The 12379-nt window shown below is 44.8% G+C and overlaps 1 protein-coding gene across 1 annotated transcript in view; it reads left to right on the forward strand.

Annotated features, from left to right (window-relative positions):
• Positions 1-7128, forward strand: part of SIX2 (SIX homeobox 2) — a 171987-nt gene extending 164859 nt beyond the window's left edge. The window contains exon 3 of the transcript XR_010909156.1: positions 7110-7128. The gene's annotated coding sequence lies outside the window, so the exon portion shown is untranslated. The remainder of the gene's footprint in view (positions 1-7109) is intronic.
• The last annotated feature ends 5251 nt before the right edge of the window (positions 7129-12379 follow it).

Raw genomic sequence — 12379 nt, forward strand, 5'->3', positions numbered from 1 at the left:
GCAGCGGGCTGCCAATCACTGTCAGCCCTGCCAATCATCGGGGGCTACGTCAGAGGAAGGGGGCTCTCGCCCAAAAGGCGGAGGGGAGGGGAGTGGGGAGGGGAGGAAGGAAGGAAGGAAGGAAGGAAGGAAGGAAAGAAGGAGGGAAGGAAGGAAGGAGGCAGCCAGCCTGAGAAGGAGGGGAAGGGCCGGAGGAGGAGGAGGAAAGCTTCCCTCTGTGTGTGTGTGCTTTAATCGCTGCAGCTCCCAAGCTTAGCACTTCCACTTTGCCCGGTCTTTCTTCCTCTATCAACAACAGCCCCCCTAAACCCTCTTTCTTCCTCATCCCACCAGTCACACTCTCTTTCCTCCCGATTCTCCCAGTTATACCCTCTTTCCTCCCAGTTATGCCCTTTCCCCTCCCAGTTATAACCTCTTTCCTTACAATTATACTCTTTTTCTTCCCAGTTACACCTTCTTTCCTCTCAGTTATGCCATCTTTCCTCTCGATTCTCCCAGTTCTTCTCTTTCCTCCCAGTTATACCCCTTTTCCTCCCAGTTATACCCTCTTTCCTTACAATTGTACTCTCTTTCCTCCCAGTTATATCCTTTTTCCTTACATTATACTCTCTTTCCTCCCAATTATGCCCTCTTTCCTCCCAATTACAATCTCTTTCTTCCCAGTTTTGCCTTCGATTCGTCCAATTCATCTCTTTCCTCCCATTTATGCCCTCTTTGATTACATTATACCCTCTCTAGTCCCAGTTATACCCTCTTTATTTACAGTTATACTCTGTTTCTTCCTAGTTACACCCTCTTTCCTCCCAGTTATATCCTCTTTCCTCTCGAGTCTCCCAGTTGTTTTTCCTCCCAGTTATACCCTCTTTTCTCCCAGTTATACCCTCTTTCCTCCCAGTTATACCCTTTTTCCTTCCATTATACCTTCTTTCCTTACAATTACACTCTCTTTCTTCCCAGTTACACCCACTTTCCTCCCAGTTATGCCATCTTTCCTTTTGATTTTTCCAGTTATACCCCCTTTCCTTACAATTACAGTCTCTTTCCTCTCAGTGATTCCCTCTTTCTTCCCAGTTACATCCATTTTCCTCCCAGTTATGCCATCTTTCCTTTCGATTCTCCCAGTTATTCTCTTTCCTCCCAGTCATAACCTCTTTTCTCCCAGTTATACCCTCTTTCCTTACAATTATACTTTCTTCTCAGTTATGCTCTCTTTCTTCCCAGTTACACCCAGTTATACCCTCTGTCATCTCAGTTTTGCGTCTTTCCTTTCGATTCTCCCAGTTATTTTCTTTCCTCCCAGTTACATCCTCTTTCCTCCCAGTAATGCCACCTTCTCTCTCTCTTCTTCCAGTTCTTCTCTTTCCTCCCAGTCACCCGCCTCTTCCCTCTCTCTTCTCCCACTTCCACCTTCTATCCTCCCGACCCCTCATCCCCCCAAACCCTTTCTTAGCACACAAAATGCTCCTCCTCTTGTTTATTTCAGGAGCCCCTGGCTCGCTTCTTTCTGGAGGTCTCTCTCTTTTGCTGCTTCAAGAAAGGGGGAAAGAATCAGCCACCCCTCGAAAGGAAAATGGGGAAGGGGAGGAAGGTGGCGGTGTGGTTTCAGGCGAAGACGGTGGCCCCGCGTGGGATAAAAGGGCTCCGAAGGGAGACGATTTGCACATGATTTGCACGTAGTTGCGCTTCGTTTCTGCCTATCTGAGCACTAATAGCGCCGGGGAAAGAAAAGCGAGATGAGATCATTAGGCCCATCCATCCGCTGACCCGGCCAGGAGAGGCCTCCCAAGGATGGAGCCTGTCGGAAAGGGGGGAGAAGCAGGTTAGTTTCCTCTCCCTCTTCCCCACCCACAGCCCCTGAAGTTCCACCGGGGGTCCCTTCAGCGTCCAAACTTTGCCAAACTCTTCCTTCCATCTCCAGGTTGTGGGAAAACAGCACAGGTTTGGGTCCTTCCAGGGGAAAGAAGGAAACCTCTCCGACTTCATCCCGGTTGGATTGGGTGGGATGTGCTTCTGAGTGAATCCACGTTTCCAAACCAACCACAACAACCCCTGGACTGTCCCAGAATCAGGGAAGAAATGCACATTTCAGCAAATTTTGTTGGGGAAGAGGGTCAGGGTGATAGTTTAGATCTTCCAGAAAATTATCTTCCATTTTCCATTCTTCCCACTCCCCTCAATTGTCATAAACCCCATTCATTGCCTCTTTTGTTGTGCGTTTTATCCTTCTGCCAGAGTCTGGAGATAATATGCATCCCCTCTGGTCACTTTCACCTCTTCAGGATGAGATTTCCTCAGTTCTTTCCTTGTATTTATGTTTTTTTTTAAAGGAAACCTATTTTGTGAAAATCCAGCAAGTGGATGGAAATACACACCTATTTAGACTATATATGCACACTCCTATACACACTGGCATATAGATGTAGGTGTATAAAGTACTCTCTTGGTGTATGTATATGTGTTTGCGCGTTTGCATATGCACAAACAGCCTTATATATATTTGTGTGTGTATAAGAGAGATTTGTGTATGTGTGTGTGTATTTATGTATCTATACATATATGGATATATAGCAAATATAATATATAGGGATGATATTTATGTGTGTGTAAGAGAGATCTGGTGTATGTATGGATAGATAGATAAATATAATATATAGGGATATTATATATAGGGATATGCATATATTATAATAATGTGTGTGTAAGAGGGATCTGATGTGTGTGTATAGATATAGTAAATATAATATATAGGGATGATATTTATGTGTGTGTACGAGGGATCTGGTGTGTGTATGTATGGATGGATAGATAGATAATAAATATAATATATAGGGATATACGTGTATAGGGATATATATATTATAATAATGTGTGTAAGAGGGATCTGGTGTGTGTGTGTGGATATGTGGATATATAGTAAATATATAGGGATATATAAATATATAGGGATATATATTATATTTATGTGTGTGTAAGAGAGATCTGGTGTGTGTGTGTGTATATATATATATAGGTAGATATATTATATAGGAATATACATATTGATATATAATAAATATAGTATATAGGGTTATGTATATAAACGTATAGGGATACACACACACATATAATGTGTGTGAAAGAGGGATCTGGTGTGTGTGTGTATGGGTATAGAGTAAATACATTATATAGGAATATACACATAGATATATAATAAATATAATATATAGGCATATGTATATAAACATATAGGGATGTATATATGTGTGTGTGTAAGAGGGATCTGGTGTGTGTGTATATATATATATATATGGGTATAGAGTAAATATATTATATAGGAATAAACATATGATATATAATAAATATAATATATAGGGTTATGTATATAAACATATAGGGATAGATAGATAGATAGATAGATAGATAGATAGATGATAGTGTTTGTAAGAGGGATCTGGTGTGTGCGTATATACACACATACACACAAATCAGGTCTATGTATCTGTGTAAGAGAGAGATCTGATTTTGTTTCTCTCTCTGTGTGTGTGTGGTGTGTATTTGCGTGAGTGTGTAAGAGAGGTCTGGCCGTGTGTGTATGCCTAGGAGCACCTTTCTGAGCCTCCTTCTCCCAGGAGTAGCTCCGCCGGCCTTCCCTTCCGCCGCCCGCCTGCATTTTGATCCGGAGGTGCGTCGCTTTTTAAGGCGATTTTAATCGGCGTGTTGAGCCGGTCACTCCTTTGTGTGGTTGCTGCGGCCATGGAAGTGTGGTTTACAGAGATTTGTACGGGTCATGGCTGTCTTTCCAGCCCGACTGTGTATATTTAGACAGGACTTTGGTTGGTGTTAAAAAGTGTATATTTTGAATGGGTTCACACACAGTCGCCAACAATAGGGACATTGTCGAGGCATGTAGAACGCGTATTGAAACGCAGCATCCAGACTTCTCCTAATCTGCCCTCAATAAAGCTGAAATAATTATCCTAAGCCGCCTTTCTAGAAGTAGAGGGGAAGGGGGGAAAATCATGGAGGAATTCAAAACTTGAAGGGGGAAAAAACACACACACACACACCAACTTTGCTCTGCATTCCGATGCAGATATAGAGGAGGGGAGAGGGAAAAAGAAAAGGAGGGGTGAGGGTGAGATAGGGAGCCCAAAACTCCTGGTAGACCTCAATGGGAGGGGAGAAGGAAGAGGTGAGGGGCAGAGAGACAATGGAAAGCGGGAAGCATCGCGTGACTTGGCCTCTTGTGTGGATCATTCCTCCTCCTCCTCCTCCTCCTCCTCCTCCTCCTCCTCCTCCTCCTCCTCCTCCTCATAATTCGAGGAGGGGAGAGTCTTGAGCCGGACTCCCCAACTGCTTTGGGATCTTTTCAGCGAGTAGCTTCACCCTGAAATAAATGCCAACTGGCAGATGAATGGGTCCAGTTGGAAGAGCTACTGGGCCGGAAGACCTTGGCTGGGTGAGGTATTCATCACTTCTCAACCCAACTGTCAACGAGGATGTGTGTGTGTGTGTGTCTGGTTCATATTCCCAACGCAAACAACTTGACTCTTAATTTGGACTGATGGATTTAAACACTTCTTTCTGTGCACAGGAAAAAAGGGAAAGGGAGGAGGGCGGTGGAAGGAATGCTTTCCAAAGCCAGCCTCTCCATCTTTGGCCAGAACTTAGCTCACATTTCAGAAATGTATTATCGAAGGGTTTCATGGCCGGAATCTCTGGCTTGTTGTGAGTTTTCCGGGCTGTATGGCCATGTTCCAGAAGCATTCTCTCCTGATGTTTCGCCCACATCTATGTCAGGCATCCTCAGAGGTTGTGAGGTCGAAGGCTTTCATGGCCGAAATCTCTGTGTTGTGAGTTTTCCGGGCTGTATGGCCATGTTCCAGAAGCATTTTCTCCTGACGTTTCGCCCACATCTATGCCAGGAATCCTCAGAGGACCTCCCAACAAAGGATTCCTCCAGGCAGGAATCAGCCAGGCTTTGAAGCTGCAAGGTGGGTGAAACGTCAGAATATCTGGTTATCAGTATTTTTTTTTAAAAAAAACCCTTTAAAATCAGGACAGTAAATAAAGAGCAACACTCTGAAAACAGGGGAATTCCAGACAGGAAACAATCAGGGCCAGATAACACCTTCCAACAAAGAATCCCCCAGGCAGAAATCAGCCAGGCTTTGAAGCTGCAAGGTGGGTGAAACATCAGAATATCTGGTTATCAGTATTATTATTATTATTATTAAAAAACAACCTTTAAAATGAGGACAATAAAGAACAACACTCTGAAAACAGGGGAATTCCAGACAGGAAACAATCAGGGCCGGCTAACACCTCCCAACAAATGGATCTCCCAGGCAGAAATCAGCCAGGCTTTGAAGCTGCAAGGCTTTTCAATGCTAATCAAGCTGATTCATTGCAACACCCACAATTGTCTGCCTTGATTAGCATTGAAAGGCCTTGCAGCTTCCAAGCTTGGCTGCTTCCCGCTTGGGGGAATTCTTTGTTGGGAGGTGACTAGCAGGCCCTACACAAGCAAGCCATTGAAATCCACGAGCATGTGACAATTTCACCTGAAAGGAGGAAACAATGAAAATGAACAAAATCTTGCTACTGGTATTAAAAAAAACTCTAAAATCAGGACAGTAAATAAAGAACAATACTCTAAAAACAGAGGAATACCAGACAGGAAACAATCAAGGCCAGCTAAAGCCTCCCAAGAAAGGATTCCCCCAGGCAGGAATCAGCCAGGCTTTAAAGCTGCAAGGCTTTGCAATGCTAATCAATGTGATGCATTGCAACATCTACACTTGCCTCCAACAGACTCGAGGTCTTTCTCGCACTCTGGACTTGCTAAGTTTCCATCAGACCCCACAACCTCTGAGGATCTCTGCCATAGATGCAGACGAAACGTCAAGAAAGAATGCTTCTGGAACATGGCCATAATGCCCAGAAAACTCGCAACAACCCATGTTCAGAAATGGTCCAGCCTCGAGGTTCCTCTTTGGCTTCCCAGGAATCGTAGAGGAAGGACTGGCAGACAAAAAGGGGACAAAAGGAAGGGGAAGGAACTTCGGAGCCACTGGGAAAGGGTGGCAATGTGGGAGCGCCTTAGAAATCGTCTCCAAGGATGGGATTCCTCTCTCTTTCCACCATGAATGCTCAGTCTTATCAAAAATCCCCCTTTCTTACAACGGGAAGGGCTTTGGAGGAGCCCCCTTTTGGACGGAAAGGTTGCCCGGAAGTCGTGGCTTTTGCAAATCCAGAGACTTGGCCTTCCAGGTCAAGGTCTCTTTCTTCGGACTCAGCGGATTGGAAAGACACTTGGGAGTTTCACCGGTGAGGGCTTGGCTTGCTTCCCTTGAAAACCTTTAGGAGGAAAAAAAAGACTCAATATCTCTCTCTCAACACACACACACAGGATCTCCAGATCGTAGGGTCCTAGAAGTAAACAGTTGCGTTTCTTCCTTGCGCCTTTCTACCAGAACTCCCAAGTCCTCCGTGTTTTCAGCTCAGAGCGTTTAGGAGCAAAAGGCTCCAAAGTAACACCCAATCCCTCTTTCTTTGAAGATAAACACACACACACAAAGATTAATGTTCAGACGACTGATGAAGCTATGCGCAAATGACTGAATTTCTTTATGACACCTTTCAGCAAATCTCAGGTTCTCAGAGGTTCAGGACAGGCATGGGCAAACCTGGGCCCTCCAAGTGTTTTGGACGCTTAAGCGGCTGACTGGGAAAAGGAAGGGGTCTGAGGCTGTTAGGAATGGTGGGAGTTGGAGTCCAAAACACTTGGAGGGCCCAAGTTTGCTCATCTCTGGTTTAGGAGGAAAAGACTCCAAAGTAATGCTTCAGTCTCTCTCTCTCTCTCTCTCTCTCTCTCCATGTGTGTGTGTAGCACATATAACAGGACAAAAACACACAGATTAATACCCTGAAAGCTCGTGGAATCTCAAACCCAGTCCCCATTTCAGCAAAATTATGGTCCCAGACTCTCAATTCTTCATCTCAGAGGGTTTAGAAGGAAATTGTTCTCTCTCCTCACATATATGTACATAGTGTCATGCACACACAGAGATTCATGATCTGAAAATCATGGAACCCTATGCTCAGACCTGAAATGTCTTTACTGCAAGGTTGCTGTGAGTTTTCTGGGGTGTGTGGCTATATTCCAAAAGCATTTTCCAGACTTTTCGCCCACATTTATGGCAGGCATCCTCAGAGGCTATGAGGTCTGTTGGAAACTAAGCAAGTGAGATTTATATAGTCCAGGGTGGGAGAAAAAACTCGAGTCTGTCGGAGGCAAATGTGAATCTTGCAATTAATTACCTTGATTAGCATTGGAAAGCCTTGCAGGTTTAAAACTTGGCTGATTCCTGCCAGGGGGAATCCTTTGTTGGCGGTATTAGCTGGCTCGGAAACTTTCCTGTCTGGAATTCCCATTTTCAGAGTGTTGTTATTTATTTACTGTCCTGATTTTAGTTTTTTTTTAATACTGGTGGCAAGATCTCCTGTCGCGTCACCCACCTCTGGAACATGGCTATTATTGTTGTCTATTAGTTCAGTCCCTTCCAACTCTTCGGGACCTCATAGACCAGCCCATGGCAAAGCTCCTTGTTGGCCGTCACCACCCCCAGCTCCTTCAGAGTCAAATCCGTCGGCTGTCACCACCCCCAGCATATTCAGAGTCAAGCCAGATACCATCCATCCATCTTGCCCTTGGTTGGCCCCTCTTCCTTTTTCCTTCCATCTTTCCCAGCATCATTGTCTTCTCTAAGCTTCCCTGTCTTCTCATGATGTGGCCAAAGTAATTCATCTTTGCCTCTACTATCCTTTCCTCCAGTGAGCAGTCGGGCTTTATTTCCTGAAGTATGGACTGGAACATGGCCATACAGCCCAGAAAACTCACAGCAACCCAGTGATTCCGGCTATGAAAGCCTTAGACAACATGTTCCAGCCAAACTATGGCCTCAGGTTCCCAGTTCTTCCACTCAGAGTGGCTCCAACCCATTTTTGTGTGCCCAAGCCTTGCTTCTGGGTATTTATTTAATTTTTCGCTTGATGTTGATAATGATTTATTAGTATTTTATTATTGCCCCAGGCAAGAGGCGGCTACAAAAGGCAGGGACGCATCTTTCTGCTGTCTTAGAAAGTTGATGTCTGTGTACGAAGATGTTGTTTCCAGCAGAAGAGAGCCTTTCTTTCTTTTTCACCCTCCTGCTTCTGAGCCCAGTCCAGGCTTGGCTTTGACTTTCTGCCCTGCCTGGGCGACTTTCTTTCTCCCAGCTCGGTTTTGCAGGCGGGTTTCTCAGGAATTGGCCTCTCGGGCACCCAGTCAACAAACAAACAAATACACAAAGCAACAAACAAACGCAGGGGCGGCTTCGGGGGGGTTATGATGGGAGCGAAGGGGAGGTGTATGGGGTTGTTGTTTTGTTTCTTTTTTTGCTCGGTCCTGCATCTCCCCTCTTCGCCTCCTAAGCCTGTTAGGGACACATTCTCATGTCCTTAAACGTACAAGCAGATAATTGTTGGCGCTCTATCTTTGTGCGAAGGAGGCCAGGGTGTAAATGCCTTTTAATGACTGCAGCTGCTGGCTGAAAACTGTCAATGGAATTGGCTAATGCAGAGAGCCCCCGGAAAAGAAAAAGAGAGAGAGGGAGAATGAGAGAGAGAGAGAGAGAGAGAGGCTTTTGCGAGGGAGCTGCTGAGCCTGAGCGCCGCTGGAGCCGAAGAGGGCGAAAAAAAGAGACAGACAGACAGACAGAAGGAGAAGCAGGAAAAAGAGGGAGGAAAGACGGTGCAAAAGAGGACGAAAAAGACTGGAGGAGCGGTCGTACGCAGCCACCGAGCCACCCTCCGGTTCCCGCTCTTCCGCCTCTTCGCTGAGTCCTTTCTGCCTTTGAAAATCCTTTCCGGATCCTGTAAGTTGTTTTGTTTCTTTCAGCCACTCTCACACTTGGCTCCCAAAGAAAGCCAGGGCATAGTCCTGACTCCTTAGCACTCCTCAGGTTCGGGGTCTGCCTTTTCCTCTCCCCGGGCTTCTTCTGCTTTGGATTCCCAAGCTTTTCCCATGTTTTCCAAGCCTTGAAAGGTTCCTAGAAAGTCTGAAAGTGTGCAGAGCTCTTCTAAGACCTTGTTTCCTTTCAAAATTCCCGGATGGGAGGGGGGAAGAGAGAGAGAGAGAGAGATTGGGAAAGGCGGAGAGGGTTTTCGGGGGTCACAACGCCTCTCTGCATCGCACCCAGGTTGTTGTTATTATTGTTGTTGTTTGGATCCGCCATGCGGGCATTTTCCTCCGGGCCCTTCCTGTTCCCTGATATCTAGGCGCAAGTCAATGCCCAGGAAGATCAATTGACTCTCAAATATAACCCGCTTATAGGACCCGATAGAGGCCGGGATGGGGGCAGGCGATGGTCTGGAAGCTTTCCCTCTGACTGAATGCTGGAGCCCACTCTTGTGTTGTAAAGGAAATAGGACATTTACTCTGCAAATTTACTCTAACAGAGTCTACTCATTTACTCTACAGAGCCTACTGACCTGTAGTAAAGGCACAATAATTATTTCCACACACCTAAAGAGGATTTTTTTCCAACTTTTGAGAAAAGAACAAATTATTTCTGTTCAATGTGAATGTAACAATCTGGGGGAGCTGGGGGTGGTGACGAAATTTACTCTACAGAGTCTACTCATTTACTCTGCAGAGTCTACTCGTCTGTAGTAAAGGCACAATAATTATTTCCACACACCTAAAAAGGAGGGTTTTTTGAGAAAAGAACACATTATTTCTGTTTAATGTGAATGTAACAATCTGGGGAGCTGGGGGTGGTGACGAAATTTACTCTACAGAGTCTACTCATCTGTAGTAAAGGCACAATAATTATTTCCACACACCTAAAGAGGATTTTTTTTCATCTTTTGAGAAAAGAACAAATTATTTCTGTTTAATGTGAATGTAACAATCTGGGGAGCTGGGGGTGGAGACGGCCGACAGGGAGCTCTGGTGTGGGCTGGTCCATGGGATCACGAAGAATCGAAAGCGACTGAACGAATAAACAACAACAAATAATCCCATGTTTTACTGACATTTGTATTTGTATGTATACATTGAACTTATACGTGTTTAGATACTTTTGCATCACTGCAATTAGCTTTTTCTCTGGACCACGTTTCCAAAGAATAGTGTAAAATGAATCACTAGCTTGCTGTGCGTTTTCCGGGCTGCATGGCCATTTCCAGAAGCATTCTCTCCTGACGCCCCCCCCCCCCCCCCCCCCCCAATCTCTGGCAGGCATCCTCAGAGGTTGTGAGGACTATTTGAAACTAGGCGAGATGGGTTTATATATCTGTGGAAGGTCCAGGGTGGGAGAAAGAACTCTTGTCTGCTTGCAGCAAGTGTGTTTTATCCTGTATAATTTCTGCTATGTAAATTGCCTGGAGCATCTCGGATGGAGGGCGATTAATAAGTAATTAAAGATGATGATGATGATGAATGTTGCAATTGTCTGCTTTGATTAGCATTGAAAGGCCTTGCAGCTTCCAAGCTGGGCTGCTTCCTGCCTGGGGGAATCCTTTGTTGGGAAGTGATTAGCAGGCCCTACACAAAGAAGCCATTGAAATCCACAAGCATGTGGACAATTTTATCGAAAAGGAGGAAACATTAAAAATAAACAAAATCTGGCTACTAATATGAAAAAATCTCTAAAATGAACAAAATCTGGTTACCAGTATTAAAAAACTCTAAAATCGTAAGAGTAAATAAAGAAAAACATTCAAAAACAGGGAAACTCCACAAAATAAACAATCAGGGCCAGCTAACACCTCCTAACAAAGGATTTCCCCAAGCAGGAATCAGCCAGGCTTTGGCGCTGAAAGGCTTTTCAATGCTAATCAAGGTGATTAATAGCGACATTCACACTTGCCTCCAACAGACTAGAGTTTTTTCTCCCACCTTGGGCTATATAAACCTCACTTGCTTAATTTCCAACAGACCTCACAACCTCTGAGGATGTTTTCCATAGATATGGACGAAACGTCAGGAAATAATGCTTCTGGAACATGGTCATGGAAAACTCACAGCAACCCGGTGAAAAATATATTTCTCTCTGTGTGTGTGTCTTTGGATTTCCCCAGTCTGATCATTGGATGAGATAGAAAACAAGTTCCTTGCTGAGAATTGGATTGTTTTCGTATTCTTCTAAACCCTCCTGTTCCATTCACTAGGCCTTACTTCCAGGTAAATACGTCCAAGGTCCCGGTAGGAGGCGACCGTCTTATATAATTCTGACTCAGGCTGGCTTTGGAAAGAAGAAGGGGACGTCGAGATACAGAACTGGGAGTCGGGTTTTTATTTTTCACTTCCATCCGATCCAATAGGCCTGACGTCTAGGTAAACACATCCCGGTAGGAGGCGACGGTCCTATATGTTTCCCACTCAGGTTGCCTTTGGAAAGAAGGAGGGGAAATCTAGATACAGACCAGGGAGTAGAGGTGTTATTATTTTGAACTCCCACCCAATTCAATAGGCGTTAAACCCAGGTAAATATGTCCTGGTATTGCACTCCTATATGTTTCCAACTCAGGCAAGGAGAAGGGGAAATACGAAAACAGACCTCTTTGGGTAAGCTTGCTGCGAGTTTTCCGGGCTGTATGGCTATGTTCCAGACGCATTCTCTCCTAACGTTTCGCCTGCATCTATGGCAGGCATCCTCAGAGATTATGAGGTCTATTGGAAACCAAGCAAGTGGAATATCTGTGGAATAATGTTCAGGCTGGGAGAAAGAACTCTTGTCTGTTTGAGGCAAGTATGAATGCTGCAATAGTCTGTCTTGATTTGCCTTGCAGCTTCCAAGCTTGGCTGCTTCCTGCCTGAGGGAATCCTTTGTTGGGAGGTGATTAGCTGGCCCTACACAGAGAAATCCACAAGCATGTGGGCCATTTCAACAGAAAGGAGGAAACCATGAGAATAAACAAAATCTGGCAACCAGTATTTTAAAAACTTTAAAATTATAACAGTAAATAAAGAACAACATTCAAAAGCAAGGGAGCTCCAGATAAGAAACAATCAGGGCCAGCTAACACCTCCCACAAAAGGATTTTCCCAAGCAGGAATCAGCCAGGCTTTGATGCTGCAAGGTTTTTCAGTGCTAATCAATGTGATTAATTGCGACATTCACGCTTGCCTCCACCTTGATTGGCATTGAATAGCCTGTGGTCATTCCACAGATATATAAAGCCCACTTGCCTAATTTCCAACAGACCTCACAACCTCTGAGAATGCCTGCCACAGATGCAGGCAAAACCTCAGGAGAGAATGCTTCTGGAACATGGCCATACAGCCCGAAAAACTTACAACAACCCAATGATTCTGGCCATTAAAGCCTTCGACAATACACAGAAAGGGACT

This window comes from Anolis sagrei, chromosome 1 (genome assembly GCF_037176765.1).
Source record: "Anolis sagrei isolate rAnoSag1 chromosome 1, rAnoSag1.mat, whole genome shotgun sequence".
NCBI lineage: Eukaryota > Metazoa > Chordata > Lepidosauria > Squamata > Dactyloidae > Anolis > Anolis sagrei.